The sequence below is a fragment of the Orcinus orca genome, chromosome 21 (genome assembly GCF_937001465.1).
Source record: "Orcinus orca chromosome 21, mOrcOrc1.1, whole genome shotgun sequence".
NCBI classification, from domain to species: Eukaryota; Metazoa; Chordata; class Mammalia; order Artiodactyla; family Delphinidae; genus Orcinus; species Orcinus orca.
This window is the reverse complement of record NC_064579.1, coordinates 29739268-29765696: the sequence shown is the minus strand read 5'-3', so window position 1 is coordinate 29765696 and position 26429 is coordinate 29739268. Positions and strand designations below refer to the sequence as shown.

Genomic DNA, 26429 nt, shown 5'->3' with positions numbered 1-26429 from the left:
TTGCATTTCTGAATGTAAGGTTACAGAAGAAATATGTTTATCGCTCATTAGTATTCTCTGTGAATTGCCTCTCCAAAATTGTCAGCCCCCTTTCTGCTGTGAAATGCTGTCTCTGCCACTTCCTTGATTTTTCTTGCCTCATTTTCAAGACCTCAGAGCTCTAAGTCCAGCGCACGTTGCCAAATTTGTCTCTGCAACACTCACGTTCTCCCCTAGCCCCCAGTGCCTTGATCTGTCAGACTCCTTGTGCCTTAACTCTCGTTCCCTTCACTTAGAACGCTCGCCCCTTCTATTCTCCCCCTCCACTTTCTTCCCATCTTTTAGGTTCCAACTCAGGCTTCCCTGCCTCTTTCAAATATTCCTTGACAAGTTCTACTTACCTGGATTTCACTGCTTTGAACTTTTTCAGAAACTTCTTTACATTAACCAGAATTTATAACTTAATTTTATGTTATAATAAATTTTTATGGTTATATCGTCTATGTCACCCTTACCTCCTAGGTTTGATTGCATGGATCTATGACTTCTTTTATATCCTATCTAGAGCCTCTTGGAGTACATATTATCATACGTGTATTTAACCAAACAGATGGCTTCAAAACTATTTTTTTCAAGATATTTGTTTAGTTAATGACTATTAAATAGACCATGCCAGTCTTATAATTCTAGTTCTATTCCTATGCATTTCTTTAAAGAGAGAAAACCAGAAAAACAAAAAGCTTAAGCAGAAGGAAAACCACTTACTGGGAATTTGAGGGGACAAAGAACTATGTAATTTAAACAAAACAAAACAAAACTTGTTGCTTTCAGGTCATTTTGTGTCTGTTAAAGTTTTTCCAAGCATGACTCCTATGGCACTAAGGAAATTTAAGAATATGTTTCAATTTTTGTTAGAGTATGTACCTTTATTTTCCTTGTTACTTACATGAAAATTACCCGTTCAGCCCAGGGCCCTTGGAATGAAGCAAAGAAGCAAATGTTTCCACTCAGGAGGCTGTGGGGCTTTTATAAGGTTCATCATCAGCCTCTAGAACATTCCTCCAAGCAGCCACTCATCCATACTTTTGTCCTTCCATTGTTGTCACTCTTTGCATCTTGGCTTTGCACTCTGGGTCTTCGTTCCTGTCTCGGGCCCTCCTTTCTCAGGCTGGCTTTTTGAACCTAGCCTTTCGGTCCACTGTCTTTGGCCCACCTGTGTGCGCTGTTAGCCTGCATGAGAGGTGAGCGCGTGGGTTCACAGCTGCCTGCCCCTCGTGCACAGGCCAGCATGGTTTATGACGCCTCCTCGGTCGGGGCATGGTGGCTAATTGGAAATTATCCCAGAGACCCTTGGTTTCCGTGGAGCTAAATGTCACCCTCCCAAGGAAAATGAAAAGCAAGAAGTCCTTCCGTATTCTCTAGACAATCAAAGACATCCGGAAGTTATTGGGATTCTTTGGATAGAATAGGCAATTACTATCCACCTTCTCTGCTCGTAGCATCTAGACAACTGTCCTTGCAGGAAAGTGAGAAGCTGCTAGTGAAGCTGAGGCGTTCTCTTAGTTGGAGAGCCTGGGCAGCTCTTCTCTCTTTCTGCCCCTCAGACTCACCCAGAAACCCACCGTTCCAACTGTATCTCTAACATGCTAGACATCTGGCTACTGGAAAATCCAGCTTCTAATCTGTATCACTGCAATCACTGTGCACACATCCCAAGGAAGCTCGTCCCAGCTGAGGAAAAGGGGCCTGAGAAAGGGCTGTCAGCCTCAGGCCAGCTTTGGGGCATCAGGTCCTAGTATGGACTTGGCAGGACCCTGCTATAATGAGTGCCGACCACCAAAGCTCTAAAGTAAGATCCAGACATTCAGACCATGCCTGGTGAGGTTTATTACTTCTTGCTCCTTTGCGTTCTCTTTAGTATAGAAAAGTTTTTAGATACCCACTGGCAAACAAAGCCCGCTGCATCTGGGATGGATATAAACGGGAAAATAGTTATGGGAACTGTGTCGAAGGGTTAACCCAATAGGCCTGAGACTGCTGTGCTTAGAAGTGCCTGCTTGCAGGGTTGGCCGTTGGCTGGCATCTGGGGACTCGGCTGGTAAACGGTTCCCTGAACTGGTATAAAACTTCCCCTAAATGATAAAAGCGGCTTACTGTCCCTAGACTGTGTGTAGAACCAATGTGGTTCGTGCCACACCTGCTCTCCTTCTGAGAGTCTGGAGTATTGGTACGTGCTAGGCAGAGGGTGACTTCATGACGATTCCCGTGTAGAAACCCTGGGCACTGAGTCGAACGCCTCCCTGGTGGACAGCACTGCACATGTGGTCACGGTCCCCAGCTGGAGGAATTGAGCACATCCTGTGTGACTCCACGGGGCGGGGGGGTCCTGGACGTCTGGGCCTGGTTCCCGCAGACGGCTTCCCGTGCACAGTTGCCCTCGGCTGATTGTGTTTTGTAATCCTTTCAGTGTCGTAAACCTTGGCTGTGAGCATGACTGTATAGTGAGTCCTGTGTGTCCTTCTAGAGAACCACCAAAACTGAGGGGACCCCGACACAAGGACTATCTCCCATGTCATGAATCTTCACATTTAGAAAGTCCTAAAGGATTTCTACCAAGACATATGGAAACAGCCCCAGTCTGTTTTGTAAGGGGAGCTGCTGTCCTTGTCCGTGTTTTACCCTAAGTCCTGCACGTGCACTCGGTCTTGTGTTCCGGCCCGTGCTGCCTACACGCTCTGACCTACCGCACCGGGCACTTACCCCGCCTGGCCTTCAGGTTCCCTGCCTTTGCCACTCTGCTCCCAGTGCCTGCTTGGGCCCTGCTTGTCGTGCCAACTCACGCGAGCACATCTGCCGGCGTGCTTGACCTTGAATTACCTGCTCAGTCCTGGTTTTCACAGTCTTTTGCCTCCTCTCGTGTCCATGGCATTGGATGGAGACGCTTTCGCTGCTGCTTCTTAATCACTGAGCGATGCAGCGGCCTCATCAGCTCATCTGATCGCCCTGCAAGAGGAGTGAATTAGGCAAAATCCATAATTCCAGCCAAGTTCATCATTCTTTGTGTGAACGCAAAGCACCTTCATGCTCCTTATTTATGTGTGTAAAGCTGAAAAGAATTTAGAATCAATATATATATATGTAACAGAGAAGGTTAGAAAACTCAGGGTAATACCTAAAACTGCTATTTTTTTCTGAGATTTTTTTTTTTTTAGCTACTGAGAATACCTTAAAAAGTTAAAAATCCATGTAGAACTCTATTATTCTGTCTTAGTAACTTACAGAAAAGGAATAAGGAAATATTTGAATTCTTTACATCCTTACTTTGCAAGGTCCATTCTGAGAAAAAAAAATTGTTTCAAGAGAACTTATTAGATTTCAGCTTCTGGGTGCTGGAGTATGTTCAGATTTTTTGCACTGTTACATTTCTATGAATCCTTCTGTTGGAAGGAAGTAAAAAGTACCATTCAAGGGATGTGAACACACTACTAAAACTGGAATTCGTGAAGCACAAATTCCGCTTCTGTGGTTTAATCGTGAGTCATATTGCGTGAATCAGTTCATACGTGGATGGTATTGTGGGAGCAGGTGGGGAAGCAAAGAACTCGTGACCTGGAATAAGATCCGTTAACAGACACTGAGAAAAGGTCGTGCCACGTGCACTGACGCAACCATGTCAGCAGGCAAGACCCAGCGCCCCAGAGACAGCTGTGGTTCGGGTGACGATCTGCGTACGGGATTTGGGTTGTACGTGAACCCTTTGCGTGTCTTTCTGCCCTTAGGCTGCTGATTTGTATAAGACACGTTTCACTATAAGTTATCATATTTAGCAGCTGGTAGTTTTTGTGACAACCTTCCTGGGAAAGATCCCAAGTGATTCCTGACACCAAGTGATTCTTGACACCAAGATCCCTGGAAAAAAGTGGTGAAAGGTGTCTTCCTTCTTTTCTCAAACAAATATAAAGAAAAAGCAAAACGTCAGTCAATCTGCAAACTACATTTCTTCACTTTCTATCTTCGTTGAGGCTTTGAACGTAGATATGGGTACAGAGAGGGACCCACATGACACTTGTACTTCTCTTTGGTTCAAAGGCTTACAGTGAACTTATAATTCTTCTACCGAGCCTAGAATTAGTGTTTTTAAGGTAACAATTATTTCTTATGTGTGTAACACCTTTGAAAATTTACTTAAAGGTTTAGGGAGAGAGTTGCTGGAATAAAACATGTAGATGATGGATATCTGAGAATATATCTTGATCATTTACATTAATTCTTAATGAAATAATTCCTGGTAAATCTTTTTTCTAAAGTTGGGTTTTCTAGCCACATAGCCTTGATGTATTACATGTACTCATTGGGCTTGATTTTCTGATTATAAGAGAAGGTTTGCAAAGCTGTACCCACATTTGCCCAGAACTGTTCTGGTTTAACCTTGTTGTACTTGAAAATTTGTGATAGTATTTCATTTTCAAAAATGTCTTGGTTCATAATAAGTTCTAAGATTATGCTACAAATACAGCCGATGGTAAAGAATTTGGACTTTATTCTAAGTACAGTGGGATGCAGTCTTTTTGCTCATTTTGTGTTAGTACAGCTATAAGGATTCTACAGTTGTCTCACACTTTATCTTCTGCCTACTCCCTTGTTTGTTCTTCTGCGTCAAGCTAGAAAAATTTTCCTGAATCGCTCCCAAGGTCATCTAGCCGCAAAAAACAGATAAAAGCCCATTTCTGCCTTTCCTGGGCCACTTGACATTTCTACAAGATTACTTCTCTCTGCCTGGATTTCTAATCCTGCAGTTCAATTACTGTGTAAGCAGTCTTGCTATGTTGTTATAAACCATATCTCTATGTTTTAAATATTCTTGCTTATGGTACTTCTTTTCACATATTTTCTAACTTATTTTGACTGATCTTATAGCCGTCCAGTCTGCTGAAAATTATTCTGCTGTCCGCTTTCTGACCGTGGGCAGGTTATTGTACCTTTCCTTTGTAAAATGGAGCTATTAACACTACTACCTCATAGGGGTTATATTAGTCTAGGGCTGCCATAACAAAATACTACAGACTAGGTGGCTTCAACAACAGAAATTTATTTTCTCACAGTTTTGGAGGCTTTAAGTCCAAGATCAGCATATGGCCAGTCAGGGTTTGTTTCTGGGGAGGCCTCTCTTCCTGGCTTGTAGACAGCCACCTTCTTGCTGTGTCCTCACATGGCCTTTTCCCTATGTGCCTGCAGAGAGAGAGCTCTCATTTCCCTTGCTCTTCTTAGAAGGACACCAGTCCTACTGGAGTAAGGCCCTACCTTTATGACCTCACGTAACCTTTATTACTTCCTTATAAGCCGTATCTCCAAATACAGTTAGTTGCATTAGGGGATAGAGCTTCAACATATGATTTGGGGAGGAGACCCAATTCAGTTCATAACAGGAGTATGATGAGCAATAAATGAGATATTACATGAAAAGATACTTGGAGTAGAGTTTCATATTTTGATAATTTTAGGATATACTGAAATACATAAGATATTTCTATATATTCTAAATTGATATAATAGTGCTCAATAAACGTTATCTGCTACTTTTATGTTTATTATTTGTTTTTGTTCTTGTCTGTCCCTAAGACTTAGCTTTTTTATTTCATTCCTGCCCTCCTCTCTAAGTCAATCTGTAGATCCAGGCTCTCAGCCATTGGGTTGATCATGTACCAAACAGACTTTAATGAGTCGTTCTTCACCAAAATCAGTGATTCTCATATGTAAAATTTGAAACTGCTGTTCACACTATCTACAGGAAAACAAAAACTTGGAATATGAGGTAGTTGCTTCAATTGACCAGGGTGGACTTGGGCAGTATTATATACAAAATTAATTGGGAAGAAAACGGTATCTTTGACACAAGTCATACTAAGTATTATCTGAGAGAATAATTCAATACAAACAATGATAACACTAATGATTCTTGTCATGATCTGTTGACTCAGAAAAGAAAAAGGATTTAATTTTTAGTGACTTAAGTACAGCTGATGCAATTATGATACATGCAATCTTGCTATTTTATTATCAACTGTATTCATCTCATTCATCACCTCTGGCTTTTAAATGGTAACTGCACTCATAATGTAGTTAAATGCTGTATTAATTCTCCATCAAATATATTACAGATCCACTCCAAGTGCTAGACCAGATGTTCTTATGCCTTACAATGTGAAGCATCAGAGCCAAGGTAGTCAGGAACAGTGGTTCCCAAATGTTGCCTCATCAATTGGCTGCAAAAGAATTATCCGAGATATTTGTTTAGATAAAGCTTTCTGGACCCACTGATTCAAAGCTCTGAGGATGTGTCCTGCAGACTTCTCTCCCAGTCAGACTCATTGCAAGGGCCCTAGCTTTCTAAGCACTAAGGCTCATGAACGCCACCAGCATGTGTGGTCAGGTGGCACCCCACCGTATTTACTCCTGAGATTCTTAAAACCTAAGAGTTTCGTGGAAAATGATTTGAATGCTGCCCATATTTGTGGTTATAGACGGTAAGAAGGAGGGAACAGAAGGGGTCTATGAAAGTCATAGTATAGCAACAGAGAACAAGGTAGCCAATCAATCAGGGAGATCACTGAAGCTTTATTCCCACTGGGGGAATAAAGCTTCCCTGGTTTTCTCAGGCTAAATTGACATTTTTATATGAAGTATATATTCGACCCACACAATGCTTTTGTTCAGTCAATGCATTATGAGAATTAATAAGGTAATCTATTTCAAAGTTATTTGAAATGATAGCATTATATATATATAAAATCTCTAAATCCAATATTTTTATATATATATATATGTTAGTAGTGTTTTTATTCTTAAATATAATAGTATATTAGACTGTTTAAAACAAAATATAATTCTTTGGTTAAGCCAACCACAGTAAAGAGGAGGAGTCTTTTATGCGTCATGAAACACTGGCCTAATGTTCCCATTGTGTTTTTTTTTAATATCTGATTGTTGTTATGCCAGGGAGATTTTGTCTCTTTAGAAGACTTGCTTTAATGAAAACGTGTTCATTATCTGTTTTATTGCTGCCTAAAACAACAATGTTTGGTAACAAAGAAGAGAATCTGTTAAAAAATAAAAAAAGTTGAACAATAGCAGGCAGATTCGCTGTTACTATTAAAAGGGTTCAAACAGAGCCTCCTACCAGAAACTGTAATAAATAGTTTCCAAAAATCTGCTTTGGAAGGTGCTAGCAAACAACCAATGCCAGTCCGCCTACTTCTGAAAATTCCTCTGCAGAGCGATGAACTCTAGAAGCAAAGAGAACAGAAAACCCTAGCACCAGCATCCTGAGCTTGCCTACTGAGGGTGGTGCCCACGCACGTCCTCACTGCCCCCGATTCATCTAGGAGTAAATTATTTGAAGACCCTGTGGAATTATAAAAGAAGCATTTCATTAGACCCTCAGTCCAATGTTTAGATCTGAGACACTATAACTAAATCTCTCAAGCGGCAGCCCTCTCCAGTGAACTCAAATAATCAATTATATTTCCACCGAGAGAAAGGCTTTTTCTGACTTTGCCAAAAAGCAGGCTAACAGCTGATCCATTCCTGAAGATATTCGTGCAGATTCTCAGATAATCACTATTCATAAGGAACATTCTAAGTCAAGCATCCGCAATTCTTTGGTAATTTTTTTGATGACTCCTAGATGAATCGGAGGCAATGAGGACTGACATCCATGTTTGCAGACACGGGTGTCTGACTTTGGGGGTGAGCGAAGCAGCCTGTAGAATCACAGCAGAGGCAGTGTAGTTTGGGTGGTCATTGGTGGCAGCAGTTCCTTCTAGCTCATGGTAGAAGGTCTGAGGTCAGATAAGGCAGCTGCTCCCAGGACCCTCCTGTGCTGTTTAATTTCTACTTTCTTTTAGTCCAGTCATTACATAAAGGCTGACCTTGTGCAATGCTGTTTTGCAGTGATTTGATATGATTTCAAATCTACTTGTTAATGACAAAATGAAGTTGTTTTTACGAGTGAAGTGGTTTTCAAGAATGAAGTGAGTGTTTTGATGTAAAAGTGAGATCGCCTGTCAGGACGTCATCATCCACATCTGTGGTTGCCAGTGACCACTCAGTAGCTCAGCAGCTGAGGGACAGTGCTGTGGACTTGTGGACGGGCCTCGAGGTTGTTATATTGAGTGAAGTAAGTCAGAGGAAGACAAATAGCATATGATATCGCTTATATGTGGACTCTAAAAAAATGGTACAAAGGAACTTATTTACAAAACAGAAGTACAGTCACAGATGTAGAAAACAAATGTATGGTTATGGGGGGGAGGGGTAAATTGGGAGTTTGGGATTGACATATACACGCTACTATATATAAAATAGATAACTAATAAGAACGTACTGTATAGCACAGGGAACTGTACTCAATACTCTGTAATGACCTATATGGAGAAAGAATCTAAGAAAGAGTGGATATATATGTATGTAAAACTGATTCACTTTGCTGTACAGCAGGAAGTAACACAACATTGTAAATCAGCTATATTCCAAAAAAATTTAATTAAAAATTAAGGATGGGTGAAGAAGCAGCTGTGACAAGGGGACATCTAGGTTATAAATACTCAGGAGTGAGTGAGGGCTGCCCGACAGTGTTCAGTCTGGGCAAGGCTGCTGTTCGCTCATCTAAACAGCTCTCCAAAGACCTTGGGGCATTAGCTCCTGCCAAGGTGAAGGCAACTCTTCTACCAGGAGTGGCCCCGGGAGGGGAGGTCTTCTTGCCCGCTAACGCCACTGCGGTCATTCGGAGCTACAAGCTCTAGCAACAGGGGACTTTTCACTTCTGTGCTGTCTGCTGGCCATCAGCTCTGGTTGGTCAACCTGTCTCCCCTGAGAGCCAATTCATAGACAGGTACAGGTCCCCTTGTCTGGAACAATAGCATAATTTATCTACCGTTGGTTGGGGGTATGTTATTTCTTTACTGGTTTGTGAAGAGACATTATCCTGTATGCTATTGGCTTGTGAAATTATTATAATCCCCGCAGTGAACCTGTGTTAAATAAATGCTTGGCAAAGACAACCTCCGTCTCCGAATGAGCATAATTTGCCACAAAACTAAACAAATACCTATTTCAAAATGACATTTAGTGGCATTTGACTTATCATTACAAGCCTGTCTTCTGGAATTTCAAGCCATTATGGACTTCCGAGCCTATGCCGTTACCTCATAATGAACCACGTTTTCTTACTGTTTTGTCATTCAGTTTACAGCATTTATGCTCAGCTTAGTTACAAAGTGCCAGGTAGCAACCAATTGCCAATAATTTATTAGGCAAACACCACGTAATATATAGTACTAGAATATGGAAATCATAGTCATCTGTGGCCATGTTTTCAAATTTATACTGATTACATATTTCTTTGGGGACAGTTTTCTAAAATGAAGCCCAAATATTACCTCACAAGATGTTTAGCACTGGAGTCTTTTCTCAGGACTTCCTTTTACGCAGTTGTATCCAATCTTCACAAAGCACTGTCGAATTCTGGTGCCCTGAATCTTCTGCTGCTGCACCTTCAAAATTGTGCCGTGCCGTCACTTTGATGTTATTCTTTGATGCCCGCCTTTCTTGCACTATGCAGTTAACCACCAGGTTCTGTCAAAATGTATCTTATGTTTATCCACTTTTCTCAGTTTTTACTTCATTACCCTAGTTCCAGCCACCGCCTCACCTGGGCTGCTGTAACAGCTTCCTCACCCACCCTCTGCTTCTATTGCTACTCTCTCGAATTCAGCACACACCAGCTAAAACCACCCTTCCTTGCTTTTAGCCTTTCAATCACCTTCCATTTAATTTGGAATAAAAACCCATGGACTTGTTGCCACGTTGCAGTTTGCTCCTTCAAGAGGAAGTCTCCAAGACAGAGCCCAGCACGCAGGCGGGTTTGTAGAGAGCACATGGGCAATTCCCCAGAGGACTGACAGCCAAGGGCGGTCAGCGGGCGGCACCGCCAGCAGCTGGGAGAAGAAATGCTTCCGGCCTGAAGGGGAATCTGGGTGACACATGACATCGGCCGCTATCCGTGGCCCTATAACAGCAGTCACGCCCCCTGTGTCAGCACCATCTCATGCCCGGCTTCAGGCACAGCGGCCCTCCGTCAGGTCCTGGGAAACCAGAATCCTGGACTGCCCCAGGCCACTGAGCCTCCTCTTCGGTGCCTGGCCCCATCTCACGTGGCTGGCACTCTCATTTTTCTGGGCTCTGCTTAATCTTCTCTGAAAGGCGTCCCCTGGCTTCCCTGGCTGTAGGTCACCGCCGTTACTCTTTGTCACAGCACTGCCCCTTGTTTCCTACATTGCACCCATCGGCCTATGTATCTTTTAAGTCATTAGTATTCAGGTTCTCCACAAGAATATAAGCTCCATGACAAAAGGGAAAACTGTTTTGCTCACACTTGTTTCCCCGAATCTAACACGGTGTTGGCACATAGTAGGCACTCGGTAAGTTTTACTGAATGGATGGATATAAATCCTCAGCCCATGTTTTCTGCTGTGGAAGCTTCGCGATTGCCTAGCTGAGACGATCAGTCAGACGGGCTCCATCGTGCTGCAGTAACATGTTAATCTCGGTGACCCAAGGCCCAGAGGGCCTCCTGCCCCCTCTCTGTGTCCTGCTGGGGACACATGCTGTACTCACTCAGGTTCCCAGGCCAAGTGAGGCTTGGTCTCCTGGCTTCGTATTTGCTGAGGCGAGAAGGAGGGCAAATGGCCGACTGTGCGCCTCGTCCTGGAAGTGACACGTATCCACTCCCATGTCGCCTGTCAGAGCGAGTCATGTGGTCCTGCCCCGGTCCAGAGGCCGCGTGGATTCCAAATCAGCCCTTGTCTTGCAGACATTGGCCAGAGGCCTCTGTCTGTGGAATCTCATCTGTTCATAGCAGTTAACACAGTTTTGACTTCAGTGATGAAACCGTATTTTTATTTCTGGTCAGGTCTTAATATGTATGGCAAGTCTGGGCACATCACATGACAGTATTCATGAGAAGCCATTGTGAGACACAAGCATTACCCAGCGCTGACACCAAAACCCCCATGGAAATAAAGAACTTAAGAAAACCCATTAGTATTTGAGAATCACTCTGACCGAGGAAAAATAAAACCTGCTTTAGCCATCCATTTACAAAGTTACTCCAAGAATTCCTAATTTTATCTCAAATCTGTAACAAATATTTTTAGCGTTTGGATTGCCAGAAAATATAATTTGTGGCATTATTTCTTTAGATGCGTTGAGTTTAAGGAATTTGTGGCAAGTATCTTTTCCAAGTTATCAACCAACTGTGTATGTGTGTGTGTGTGTGTGAACACGTGTGTGTTCACATGTGTACTGAGAGTTGTATGTATTTCAGGGACATTGTAGCGGTGATTAGCACTAATAATGTATCAAAGCAACTTTAAAGTGATTATTGAACATATAATAATTATTACAGTAACTTACTAGAAAAGCACAATATTGTTGCCATTAATTATAAGCACTAAGCAAATTAATGATTGAGCTTTCCCAACTAATGAGTTATTCAGGTACAAGATTGAGAAAGAAGAAAGAAATGGGTTAAAAGCAGAGCTGGAGATATAGGTGTGTGGTTACTGGAAAGCATACCTGGCTGAAGAAAATTTCAATGATAATTGCCTTACAAGGTCACCTCACACAATTATACAAGGCGTAAAACATAAATCTGATTAGGAAACTTCGCCAGGAGTTTATTGATGAAACAAAGCTACACTCCACTAAGGCTTGAATGCATTTTGACCTAGCCGGACATAATTGATAAAGTGGATTATCGTGAGATACAACTGTGGAAGCAAAAAGCCTCAAGACTCCATGTATTAAAAAGTTTCTAAAAGGGGATATTGTAGGCTATTTATTCCAATTAAACTGCTGTTGAATAAAGCTGCCCCCTGTTGACTGTGACCTAATGATGGTAATTCTGTGCTGGTGATTTATGATGATGTATTTTTATATCTACATGCAGAAGTGAAAGAGAAAAATGGATCAGCAATTGATAATTATATTTATGACTCATAACTGACCAACAAGTATCATTTTTACCAGTCACAGTCGTCCCAAGAATTCAAAGGCTACTTTTTATCTTCCCAACTTCCTTCGAATAATATTTATTGTTTTTTTTGTCCTTGGGAAACCTATGGATCAGGGTGTAATTTCTCTTTAATGTTCAAGCCCAGGAACCTGTTTTGTTTTAAGAGAAGAATGCAGGCTCCATACGGACAGAGACTGTCTTGTTTACCACCATCTGCCCAGTTAACATGTAGAGGCCCTCAGTGAATATATTTTTATTGAACAATGAATATCACAGAGATTTGATGGAGTTAGACCAGGATCTTTCTATAATCATAAAAGGGTAATTTTATCAAAGACTTTTCTTCTCTCTGCCTTGTTTGTTTGTTTACTTTTAGTGCTACTCAACCTAGCAACAGAGACTCAAGTGCAAGGCATCACTTTCCTACTTTTTATGAATATTGCGATTGTTTGTTAAACTCCAAGATTCAACACCTGTTCCTCTATTACGTGTATTGAAAAAAAAAATGCTTCAGGTATTTTGAACGGCCTTTATTTCAAAGGACTTAGGCGTAACCATTTTACTAAATATTATTGATTTATTGAGTGAGTGACATAGAGCTTTACCTTCGTTCCCTCGTTCTTCTGCCTGCGGATTACGCTTAAAAAGTCAAAATAACTTTGAGTGTAATTCCTCTCCTATTCTTCCAATCCTTTGAGAGATTCTAAACATGCTTAAAGTTTAACAGGACTCTTTGGAGGGGAATACTTCTTCTGAACTCCTTATGCCTTTTCCTAGGTATAGACACTCAGGTGATCTCTCTCCCCCCTTTCCCTCCCCTGCACTGAGAGACTATTCCGATTGCTAAGTGTAGGGAGAAAAATCTGGGCATGCTCCCCAGCATTCCATGTTCTACCTCTTGGGAGCTAGCTTCTTACCAGGAGGAGGCATCTCTGCTGCCCCGTCAGGGGCACACTGTTCCCTGCCTTGCAGAGCGGTCTAATTCCATCCAGGATTGCCAGCAGTTGGGTGGATAAATGTTCCTAATTCCTGGAGCAAATGGATGGTATCTTTCAACCTAGCCTCCCTTGGTAATAAAGGTGATACATTGCCCCCCATCTTCCTAACTATTTGTCTTGTTCCTTGGGGAGGGATAAAAGGTGTTATTTACTGGACGCCCTCAAGCCTTCGTCATTTTGTTACATTGGCCGGGATCCCTGAGAAATAAGTGATAAGGAACAAAACCCAACACGGAGTTGTCAGAGCCTGGGCTTGGAGCTTGGACTTCCTGTGGGGCAGGGCATGTTGGCCTGATGTCAGGGACAGCTCACCCTGTAGACACAGTAAGCATGGCACCTAAAGCCACGATACTTTCAGGGGCCCCTGAAAGTGTTTTCATTTCTCTTAAAATCTGAAGAAAAGAAAGAGATATAATCCAGTTTGGATTTGTCTTTATACCAAAGCAGTCATAAAGCATAATTTTTGATAAATTTGTAATAATTTTTTTTAATTTCAGAGCAGTGGTCCCTGGAGGCATAGTGCCTAGGGTCCACAAAAGACTTAAAGCAGCCATGCTGGGTGGCCTGCAGGAGCTTTTCTTAGACTGGTCAGCTGCCCACAGTGGTGCACTCAGCTTCTCACTGCTCCGACCTAAGTTACTCTGGCCGTGTGGATGTGGCCCCCGCTGGGGGTGTGCAGCTGTGACCTCTCTATTCTGCCCACGGGTGAGGGGCTTCTCCTAATAAAGGTAGAACTGCAAGTAGGGGAGGCTCTGAGCAAACAGTGCCCGGTCAGCGTCTTTCTGAAACAAAGGCACAAGGACATCAGCACAGGTGCAGTCTCGGGGTACAGGTCACTACAGCTTGCCCCCGAGGTACACCCGGCAAACATTTGCAGAGTGTGCGACCTCAGCGATGATAGTGCGACATGAGCCGGAATGAGCATTCATTATAGAGAAACAGGTCTTTCTGGAAAGAGACCTTTTAGGTACTAGAAGACAGAAGGTATCTGCTGCTTTCAGAAGGTAGGACAGCTGATTGCTGTGCTCCCGCAAAACACTAGAAACGTTTTAGAATTAAAATTGAGATGCCCCCGGGCTTCCCTGGTGGCACAGTGGTTGAGAGTCCGCCTGCCGATGCAGGGGACACGGGTTCGTGCCCCGGTCCGGGAAGATCCCACGTGCCGCGGAGCGGCTGGGCCCGTGAGCCATGGCCACTGAGCCTGCGCGTCCGGAGCCTGTGCTCCGCAACGGGAGAGGCCACAACAGTGAGAGGCCCGCGTACCACAAAAAAAAAAAAAAAAAAATTAAAGACCCCATTCCTGCTGAGATGTTGTTTGGCATCTGTCTCTATAAGCTTAGTAAAATACTTGAAACATGTTAGATTTCTGGAAACTTCACTATCCCCAATATTTATGGGTCTCTTTCTGTTGTTCTTTGTGCTGGTTCTGATTCATATCGATACACCTTTTTGTGTGTTTCCTTATTTTTCAGTGAGTGCTAGATATGTTTTTAAAAAGATGTATAGAAATAATTTAACGCCTGTGATACTGTCTTCTTCCAGAGAGCATGCTTTTTGTTGTTTCTTTCTGACAGGTGCCTATGAGTACTAGCAATCTTGAGTCACCTTAATCCAATCTGCAGGGTAGAAATTTTCTAGACCATGTAGGTTGTAGTCCTTGAAAGCAGCTGGCTTACTTCTGGTTCATTCTTCTATATTTTACGGCTTTTGGATATCAGCTCTAAGTGTGAGCCCCGTACCATGGTCCTCGATTTGGGCAGCCCTTGTACTTCAACTTTTGTTTGTCCTTTCCTCCAGAGACTGTTAGGAGGATTGGTTAACCTCTCTGCCATCTCTTCCTGTTCCTAGGGCAAATGTGGCCCCAAACCCCTTGCTCTCCTCTCTGGATTTTCCTCTTGTCCTAAATTCTTGGTCCAATTACTTCTCACTTTCTTCAGAGTTTGTTGATATTACTAGGAACAGGGTCTTAATATTTCATCCAGAAATGTTTGTTGTCTCCACTGGGAGGTCTGCTCTGAATTAACTAGCCTGCAATTACCAGAAGCCAGCATTTATTTATTTTGTCAATTTTTATTTTATTGCATGTAATTCACTTAGAGTAAAATGCACAGATCTGAAATATACACTTGAGAAGATTTTTTTAAAATATCTATTCCATGTTACCAGCACCCAAATAAAGATAGATAATACTCTCATCTTCCTGGAAAGATACCTCATTCCCTTTCCAGTCAATCCTCAACTCCAACCCCAGAAATCATGCTTTTAATCCATATCACCATATATTTAAATTGTAGATCTTGAACTTCATATAAAAGAAATCATATAATTTGTACTCTTTTGCTCAACGTAAGTTTTTGAGACTCTTCTATGTTTTGCACACATCAGTAGCTTAATCGGTTTCTTGTTCAACTGTATTATATTTTATACATGTACCACAATTTGGTTATCCATTTCCTATTGATGGACATTTGGACTATTTCCAGTTTTGATTCATATGAATGTATCCATTAGGAACATTTTTTTAGGATTCATCTTTTCTCATGGAAAATGAAAGGGCATTCATATTTATATTTAGGGCATCTCTGTTACTGGAGATTCTTACACCAAGTTACACACCAAGCTAATCTTCCAACCTCATCTTCATCCGTTGTTTCAGTTGCCATAGTTTTTGTTATTTTTAAATTTATTTATTCAACAGATTCTTGTAAAGCACTTAGTATGTGTTAGACATTGTTCCAAATACTGTTAAATAGTAACTTATTTAATAGTCCTGACAACCAGTTGATGTCGTTATTATTACTATTCGCATTCTATGAATGAAAACACAGAGGCACAGAAAGCTTAACTGACTTACTGGCAGTCCCAGAAATGGCAATTCAGAGGGTCAGGATTCAACGGCCCCCAGAGGCGTTGCTGCCTCTCCGGAAGTGTTCATATATGAGCAGGCAATACCTACAACATACCCTCAGATAATCCAAGAATAACTAGGCCCGTTAAATATGCTGCAGATGTTCTTTATGAGAAACCATTGTCCAAAAGAAAGTGGGTCAATATTAAATGTGCTTGTTTGAACAGCCAGATTGGAAACGGAAGGGACTTATCCCAACTCAGAGAGAGAGGAAAGATACACTTTAAAAACCTATTTGACCCCAATTAGCTCCTCACTGATGTTCCCTCACTTACTCAGACACTGATCTTTCGCTTTCTCCACATATGAGTTGCCAAATCCCCGTGACAAATACGTGAAGGGGTGAAGGGCACCCCGGTCTTGCCAGGACCCTCAGTCGTCTGGTGGAGTCTGCCTTCCCCACCCATCCACAAGAGTAATCTTATCTTGGTTTCGTGGACCTCAGCATCATACATATTCATCTTTGTTTGTTTCTGCAAAATATTTCAAAAGCCCACTCCTGCCTTTGGTGATATTAAGACTAAGGCCAGTTTGGGGAGCTCCCCAAGGAAGCTGGACCAGGCCAAACTCAGAGGCAGTTACCTTCAAAAAAATCAAGCCACAATGTGACTGTAAGGAAAAACTGAGGGTTGAGAGTGTTTCCTGCATCAAGTGAGAAAGACAGGCGAGAATATAACACACTGAACCAACGTTGAGGTTGGTGGTCAAACGGAGGCTTCTCTTGACTTTTTGCCCCTTTTACATTCTGGGCCATCAGATAAAAGAGCACAAAAAGTTCCACAATCTCAAGAAAATCTACTGTAAAAAACTGGATATTTTATTTGTTCCGCGTCCGGGCTGAGTCAGCTGATGTTGATTTAACAGTGTGAGAGCAAGGACCTTGTCTGCCTGCTGTGCGTCGTCTCCCAGCTCACAGGACCTGCCCCAGCAGATTGTGGTGAACCGGGAGCCCTATCTCGACCTGCTCAGCAGAGGCGTAGGTTGTGGTTACTTAGTAGTCAGAAACTGCAATTTATTACTGGAGGGTGAGCTTGGTTATGATTTTAGAAACAGTGATAAAACCAGGGGCTCTCAAATTCAGGGGTTGCCTTTATTTAAAAGGAAATTGAACAAAATTCAGGCCAAATTCTCATACACTCTTACAAGTCTGTGATAGCACTATCATCCCATTTCATAGGTAAGAAAACAGACCAGAGGTTTAAGGAACTTGCCCAGGTTCACAGAGTTCACAGCTAGAGCTGGGTCTCTGAAAGACCTCACCCTAGCACTTTGTGCTGCCTTACCCAGTTTATCCTGGGACATGTGTGATGCCAGCTGACAGATGCTCCTCAGGGTAAATGCCCAGGCTTTCAGATGGCCATACAGCTTCCACTGTCTGCATTACCCTACTTGTACAACTTTAATTCACGGGCTGGTTTAGGGTTTCTGTAATACATAACAAAATATATTGCGCTGTTACCATTGCCTTATTACCGTTGCAATGATCACATCTTCAGATAAGGTTTTGCAGTTCCAGAACCTTGGTTTCTTTCTTACTTTCTATTTATTTATTTATTTATTCATTTATCTTTGGCTGCATTGTGTCTGTGTTGCTGAGCACAGGCCCGCTCCAGCTGTGGCGAGCGGGGGCTACTGTTCGTCGCGGAGCACAGGCTTCTCACTGCGGTGGCCTCTCCTGCTCCGGAGCACGGGCTCTAGGCACGCGGGCTTCCGTAGCTGTGGCGCGCAGGCTTCAGTAGTTGTGGCACACAGGCTCTAGAGCGCAGGCTCAGTAGTTGTGGCGCACGGGCGTAGTTGCTCCACAGCTTGTGGGATCTTCCCGGACCAGGGCTCGAACCCGTGTCCCCTGCATTGGCAGGCAGATTCTTAACCACTGTACCACCAGGGAGGCCCCAGAACCTTAGTTTCTTAAACGAGGAACCATGGATTCTAATCTGAGATCAGGTTTATTTCTAAGACCTGGAGTATCTGCTCTCTTCCCTGTATCCAAGACTGTTGAGCATCTTTGTCCTGGGCCTGGGAAAATGAATAAAATATTCCAAAATATTTGTGATGAACAAATTTCTTAGGAAGTTATAGCTATCCTTCATATCTTGAAGCAAAATATATCATTTAAGAAGATGTATATATATACACACACACACACACACACACACACACACACACAAAGGAATATTACTCAGCCATAAAAAAGGAAATAATGCCATTTACAGCTACACGTATGGACCTAGAGATTATCATACTAAGCAAAGTAAGTCAGAAAGAGAAAGACAAGTACCATATGATATCACTTATACATGGAACCTAAAATATGACACAAATGAACTTATTTGTGCAACAAAAACAGACTGACAGATATAGAGAACAGACTTGTGTTTGCCAAGGGGGAGGGAGCGTCGGGGAGGGATGGATGGGGAGTTTGGGGTTAGCAGATGCAAACTAGTATCTATAAGGATAGATAAGGAACAAGGTCCTATTGTACAGCACAGGGAACTATATTCAATATCCTGTAATGAACCATAATGGAAAAGAATATGAAAAAAGAGTATATATATCTCTGAATCACTTTGCTGTACACCAGAAAGTAACACAACACTGTAAATCGACTATACTTCAATAAAAAAATTAAATATATCATTTATTTTATATAGAACATTGGTTATGAATCCCAGTTCCAGAAATGGGCCTATTTTCTTTTTTCTTTTTTTTTTTCATCTTTATTGGAGTATAATTGCTTTACAATGGTGTGTTAGTTTCTGCTTTATAACAAAGTGAATCACTTATACATATACATATGTTCCCATATCTCTTCCCTCTTGCATCTCCCTCCCACCCTCCCTCTCCCACCCCTCTAGGTGGTCACAAAGCACCGAGCTGATCTCCCTGTGCTATGCGGCTGCTTCCCACTAGCTATCTATTTTACATTTGGTAGTGTATATATGTCCATGCCACTCTCTCGCTTTGTCACAGCTTACCCTTCCCCCTCCCCATATCCTCAAGTCCATTCTCTAGGAGGTCTGTGTCTTTATTCCTGTCTTACCCCTAGGTTCTTCATGACATTTTTTTTCTTAAATTCCATATATATGTGTTAGCATACGGTATTTGTCTTTCTCTTTCTGACTTACTTCACTCTGTATGACTGACTCTAGGTCCATCCACCTCATTACAAATAGCTCAATTTCATTTCTTTTTATGGCTGAGTAATATTCCATTGTATATACGTGTCACATCTTCTTTATCCATTCATCTGTCGATGGACACTTAGGTTGCTTCCATGTCCTGGCTATTGTAAATAGATCTGCAATGAACATTGTGGTACATGACTCTTTTTGAATTATGGTTTTCTCAGGGTATATGCCCAGTAGTGGGATTGCTGGGTCGTATGGTAGTTCTATTTGTAGTTTTTTAAGGAACCTCCATACTGTTCTCCATAGTGGCTGTACCAATTCACATTCCCACCAGCAGTGCAAGAGTGTTCCCTTTTCTATTGGGCCTATTTTCTAACACCAGAGGGAGTTCAATAGATTTCTTTTATGTGAGTACATGTCTGTAGTTGGCAGAGAGTAAAGTACTGTTGGAATTTGGACATTTAATTAGACAAACACACAGCAAAATTGTAGAGTTTATTATGCAATGGATTCTAATTTAAATAACAAAATAATAGGAATCATTATAATAAAACTAATAGTTGCTGAGCTCCTATCATGCACCGTGAATGCTGTGCATTACTGCATTTAAACCTGACAACATGTGAGGTAGATTCTTTCATAATAAGGCTCATAATTGGAGATTTAAAAAACAGATTTAAAAGGAGAGCACACAGGCAGTACACATGCTGTCAAAGACACTGAAATCTTAGCATCCTAGACAGGGGCACTTGTAGATCCCAGTTTTCTTAGCCAGTTGGCAACATCCCAGGGCAGTTGACATGTTTTAGCTCTTTGAAGAAATGATAACTATTAATTGTAAAAGTACACGTATAAAAGTATACCTGTAAAAAAGTATACCTATAAAAAGGCAGATGAGATCGCCACGTTGTACTTGAAAGATCACTGTAACATCATTTCACTGCTCAGATGGCCTCACGCTTTGGATCTTCAAAACGATGCCATAAAGTGAAAGTCTTCCCTTTAAATCGTCTTGAAAATAGGTGGTTTGTTAAAATGAGAAGGTTACAACAAATTCTTAATCACCAACGATTTGGGCGGGGCCTGTCAGCTTCAGCCCAACGATATACTTGAGTATTCAGTTAAATACTATTTATAACCCAAATATGGCACAAACGTGCACTGTAGCTCAGGCCGAGATAGGGTGGGGAGACAGTGAGTACCCCAGACAATACGAATGTTGCAGCTCTAACCTGTGAGTGATAACGTGAGAAGAGCTGCGGTGACAGAAGCTCAGGCATGAGTCCCAGCACTTCCACTTGAAGAGGCAGAATCTCAGCAGATTGCTTGTCATTAAGTCTCTGCTTCCTCACCTTGTACAGAAGGGATGAATGATGCCTATGGCGTATTTTCTTTATAAGGACTCAAGAAAATATAAATATATCAGGACTTTTCCTGTAAATGTGCGAGAAATCCCAATCCACATGGTTTAATTAACAACTAAAAGGAATGTATTATTTCATTTTACTGTCAAATCTGTATTACCATCAGATCCGGCTGCTTCAGGTGCAGCTAGATCCAGGTATTCAGATGAACGTGCCATGACACTACCTCCCCACATCCTGACTATGCTTTCCTTCCCATAGCTCCTAGCATCTTTAGGGTTAGATCTTGCTGTCTTAACTTTCCCTGCTGCATAAAAGCATCTTTCCCCAAACTTTAGCAGCAGTTCCAGAAATATCTTCATTGGCCTAATTTGGTCAACTGTCCTTTTCTGGAGCCAGGAGGTCAGGAACATGGACTGAGGTTGGGTGAGATATGATTCTCTAAACAAAAGATGGGTTTGCAGAAAACCAACCAACAAACAAAAACCTCCATTACAACAGATGAAATATCTAGAACAATGAGTGCTTGGCATGTAGTAGGTGTTAATAAGTATATATTAATTTAAAATTAGAATATATTTTTTAAACCCTCAACTATGTAGAGCTGCCAGCTGTCAGCCAAGTTTTTCTGGACCCCATATATGACTAGAATCCTTTTAACCTAAAGGAACCTCTACTCAGGGCTGACCACATAAGTCGATTTAACGTGACTCAGTTTTTAGGATAGAGGCTGTTCTGAGTTTTGGAGAAAGCCTGCGATTTTTCCCCAGAGAGCCTGGGTGAAATCCAAGTCAATCACAACTTTGTGGATAGTATTTTATTCTTCTTAATGGATTCTTCTAATGCTAGCAGGAATTACTCTTTTGTTCCATTATACTGGAAGTATGGCTAGAGGCCAGAAGCAAGAACTTACCCCCCAAAAGTACAGTCAAACAGAATAGAACACCTCTCATCCCAACTTCCCCCAACTAACAACATAAATAATTAATATGATGATTATAATCTTTATGAGCGTTTATCCTTCATCAATAATCAGAGATATCTAATAGGAACCCAGGGCATCAGTATCTATAGTTCTGCTGTGAGTATGTTATTTTTTTAGGACAGAGGCATTACATCACAGTGCCTAAGTCCACGCCAGGAGTTTTGACAACGTGCTTTGTGAAGTATCTATTTCCATGATTACAGCTTTTGGGTAAGTGTAGATAAACTAATTAAACAGAACCTACAGAATGGAGATAAGGCTAAATTCAGTTATTAATTCCCTTTAAGGATTTCAACTTCAATTGTAAACATTTCTGCTTTTCTTCAGATTCCTATGTATACAAACATGTAAAACTCCCGTGTATTTTAACCATCTCAGACCTTTATTTTTTTCCTCGTGAGATTTCATAAAATTAAAAAACAAGAGCTATGTTTTTAATGGTGTCTTAAGCACAGCAGTGAGCTATTATCCCACCAATAGCAACTTGCATAATTTTTTCTCTTTCATTTTATCAGCCCGGCCACCATTGAATTTCAGATTTCTGAGCAAATGACTTTTCTTAGTTTGTATTCACCGTGCACAAACCCTCCTCCAAATCCCTGTTCCGGAGCAGGGAAGATGACTGCCATTGTACTGAACATTAGCAACTTTGCTATTTGAAATGTATCCCTGTCATTTTATTTTTTGGAAATTAGCAATAAAAAGTCGCCTAGAGCCTTTAGATTTCTACCAGAGAATATGGGATCACATTTTTTTTAAAGGAAATGGTTATTTCAATGGGGTCACTCTATTTCCTCTACATAAACATCTTAAAAAAAAAAATCTTTATGCTAAGATCTATCAACTGGAAAGCACTAGAAACAGACAATTTTTGTGATGTCCCCTTGACATTTTTAGTATAACAGCTTGGGTCAAAACTGCAGTTAGGTCAAAACAATTTAGCACCATAATCTCTGGAAATGAAATTCTCTCTTCTATGAGAATTTGAAGACCAATCTGGCCACATTTGAAAGTCATTATGATATTCAGCATCTGAATGACATGAAATTAAGTCTCTGAAGCGCGTGCGCGCGCCCACACACACACAGACACAATGCCAATTCACATAGTACCTGGGATGCTAAAGGAAGCTGACCAAGAACCTAGAAAGGCGAAAGATTAGGGGACGCAGGGGGCGCCTTACAGAGGAACTGTCCTCTGACAGCTGTACTGCGGGGAGGAGCAGAGACAATACCCAGAAAGGTGACAAAAGGAGGAACCCCAGGGGCCCTTTTTCTCTGGACGTTGCTCTGAGGATCACCCCTGATCACCGGAGTCCTAATTCCCATTCCATTATCCTGTTGAGATACTGAGTTGAAGGTCACCAGCGAACGCCTCCTGTCCTTTCCATGATCCTCATTCTTTTTGTTTTTACTCAGTTATTTGACCCTCTTTTGAACATTCAGCGTTGTTTTCAATGAACTAACTCTCGACTGCCCTATTCTTTGGCCCTTCTATCGGCTTCCTCTCTGCTGTTTTAATGGGAGCTGCTCACCGACTCTTAACCTTGAATAATCGAGAAGTATTAGCCCAGTCACCAAACATTCCCCTTTTCCTTGGTTCCCAGGTGTCAAGCACACACAAGATTCCATCTCATGTAATCATCAGAGCATGAATAGCTGCCCCACTCATTTAGGTGCTAATTTAGGTACCTGATTAAATGCAGTCTTAGACCGACCTCTCCACTGTGTGTGTAAGTCTCTGTGACTCTGTCTCACTCTGTATGTACAAATCGTACTTGCTCGTTCAGACGGTAAGTGCTTAAAAATAGAAAATATGGGCAGTAACTTGAGCACGTATTTTAGAGTCATAACTGTGTTCAAATACTCTTATAGGTCACTAACTCCCTGAATTACACTTTCTTCATCTTTAAAATGTAAATGACAATAATACCCCTCCAGGATAGAATAAGATAGTAAATGAGAAGATTTATGTAAAACATGTGGCTTATAGTGAACTCTCAATAAATGATTTCTGAGTTTCCCTGGTGGCGCAGTGGTTGAGAATCCACCTGCCAATGTAGGGGACACTGGTTAAGCCCTGGTCCTGGAAGATCCCACATGCCGCGGAGCAACGGAGCCCGTGCACTGCAACTACTGGGCCTGAGCTCTAGAGCCCGCGAGCCACAACTGCTGAGCCCACACACTGCAACTACTGAAGCCGGCGCGCCTAGAGCCCATGCTCTGCAACAAGAGAAGCCACCGTAATGAGAAGCCTGCGCACTGCAACGAAGAGTAGCCCCCGCTCGCCGCAACGAGAGAAAGCCCACGTGCAGCAACAAAGACCCAATGCAGCCAAAAATAAATAAATTTATATAAAAAAATGATTTCTTCCTGTGTTTTTATCTCCTCTCACATCGCCCATTCTAGTAACAAAACTGTTGAGCTCAACTTTGGTTTGATTGATTGATCAAAACTAACAAGATCAGTTGGGATATACTGGCTAATCACCAAATCACTCTACCACATCCTCTCAACATGGTAAATGATAAAAGTATTTATCTCAATAAATCCCTTAAATTACTAATCAGTATTTTATTTTTTAAGAAAACACAAATGCCAGGAAAATAGGGGCACAATATTTTTCATGTGTCTTTTAAATATTAATAAAATAACTTATGATGTTGCGTGGAAGGGTCTATAATGTGAAAAATACAGCATCTAGTTTATATTTGATGAGTTCACTTAACTATGAGTTATTTTATTTAGCCTTAATTTTTATTTAGTGATACTAGCACTAGAGATGGTAAAAGTTGCCAAGGGAGAGTTTGTGCTAACGAAAGAAATAGAGGTGGGAAATCAAGGAACTCATTAAAATAAAGCGTGACATCTTGACATAAAATCCTAAATACTGGAGAGCAGTATTTTTCTACTAGTAAAAGTATAAGGAGTTAAACTTACTGCTCCAATGATAGCAGCCTTATTGAAATAAAAGTGTTCCTCAACCCAAAAGAATCCAGTCCCCTGATGAGCTGATGTGGAGATAATTATAATAGCTCTTACTGGTAGAGAGGAAAGAGTGAAACCTTAGAAGACACTGAGGCATGACTTAGGTGGGTTTTATTTCTGATTCTAAAGCACTGAACTGGATGTGGGTGCAGTGACTCAGAGTATTGTGATGGTCCAGCTGTCCACGGGGCATGCCTCTCTGGTGTGTACTCATGCATCGCCACGCCTGGGGAAAGACTAACTGGAGGGTCATCTCCTCCAGTCACTTAACTAACACAATCTCACATTTAGTTACTCCGTCTTCTATACTCTGCAGTGCATTTTGTGTGTGTGTGTGTGTGTGGTACGCGGGCCTCCCACTGTTGTGGCCCCTCTGGCCGTGGAGCACAGGCTCCGGACGCACAGGCTCAGCGGCCATGGCTTACGGGCCCAGCCGCTCCGTGGCATGTGGGATCTTCCCGGACCGGGGCACGAACCCATGTCCCCTGCATCGGCAGGTGGACTCCCAACCACTGCGCCACCACGGAAGCCCTGCAGTGCATTTTCATTGCTTCCCAAAGCACATGTGAAATGGCACACTGGAGCCAGTGGATAGCTGCTTAGTCTAGTTCTCTGCCTGTGAGAACAAGACCAAGGGGCATTTCCAGAAAGAGGGCAGTGACTGCTTTCTAATATTTTATTTTATCTAATTTATTTTTCTGGGAACCACGCAGTCACTGGGGAAAGAAGAAGCCTGCTTTATCTGACACGTTTACTTTACAGCAATACCTCCTTTGTCTTAGGGATGTTTCATATAAATCAGTGCAAGAAACACGCCATGAAAAGCACGCAGCACTGACCACTATGACCAATCACTGATATGCTCCTTTATTCCCAGAAAAGCCACTTCTGTTTTCTTATGTTTTTGTTATTATTTGTGATTCCGGAACTTCTCGGAAGAATCGGGAAGCAGTACGACAATGAACAGGCCCCAAGCCTGGTCATATAAATGTATAAACAAGCCCCCTGTATAATATGTCATTCTGTATCTTGGCGTATTCTTGTTGGCTTAAATGCCAAAATACTGTCACTCTACATTATTGTTCTTAAATAACTTACTCGATTTCTCTTCTAAACAGATAGCTTGCCTAAGGATGCCCTTATAAACAGTTGCACCTCATTTCTAAACTACATCAGATCGGGTTTAACAAAGATTATGGGGCTAAAAAATATATTGTTTTGCTTGGTTTGGGAGAGTCAAGATGAAATACTTACATTTACTTGAAATTCTCCGGATATTATATGTCCTCCAGGAAGCCTTTCTGGACTCTTCGCTACCAGGATTAGGCCCTTCCTCTTTGTGCTACCCTGTCCTCACTTGTATTTATTTTATGGTTGTTTCCTCCTCTAGACTCTGAGATCCTTGTGGCAGGGATTGGTCTGCCAGCATCCAGCAAAATACCTGACATATAGCAGGTGCTTAAAAAAGTGTTCAGTGGATGAATAAACACTCTAAGGTTATGAGCCTGTGACTTTCCAGTCTACCCACTTACACATTTTATTTTTCCTGACAACGGTGGAAGCCACAATTTGGCGAATTTGATGAGTGATCATTAAACCATCAAGTCTTGGACTATTTGATAATTTAGCTCATGGCCTACAAATACGACCATTTTCAAGGTTTGAATTGATGGGCTTAATTTTTCCTTGATATTATGAATAGCACTTACATTAACACCAGGAACCCCTTTTACGCAAAGTCTTCGGAGTGCCGCTGACACTGACCACCCCCCCCCCGCAAAGGGAAACAACAATCTGTATATAAATTTCAGTACCTGATTTTGAATTTCAGGGCAGGGGGGCGGGATGTCATTTTGTAGCCAGCACGGAAAGTCAGGAGTGTCGGGAAGCGGCACGTGTTGCCATTGCCCCCGCGGAATAGTGTCAGACCAATAGCCGTGTGAGAAGCACTTTTATGGACGGTATAAATATTTTGAGCTGGAGGCATCGTTACCAGCTGCTATTTTC

General features: G+C 41.9%; 1 protein-coding gene and 1 long non-coding RNA gene across 3 annotated transcripts in view; one reads left to right on the top strand and one right to left on the bottom strand.

Annotated features, from left to right (window-relative positions):
- Nucleotides 1–26429, top strand: part of ASB5 (ankyrin repeat and SOCS box containing 5) — an 83686-nt gene that overhangs the window by 5549 nt on the left and 51708 nt on the right. The gene's annotated exons all lie outside the window — the stretch shown is intronic.
- On the bottom strand, nucleotides 1090–26423 carry LOC125962813 (uncharacterized). 2 transcript variants are annotated; one of them, XR_007474561.1, is made up of 4 exons: nucleotides 26237–26423; nucleotides 17242–17383; nucleotides 2857–2982; nucleotides 1090–1209 (listed from the first exon to the last, which is right to left on the bottom strand). It is a non-coding gene; the product is annotated as an uncharacterized LOC125962813 (long non-coding RNA). The 2 variants fall into 2 exon arrangements; XR_007474560.1 differs by lacking the exon at nucleotides 26237–26423 and adding an exon at nucleotides 20319–21628 and having other exon boundaries at nucleotides 17242–17974.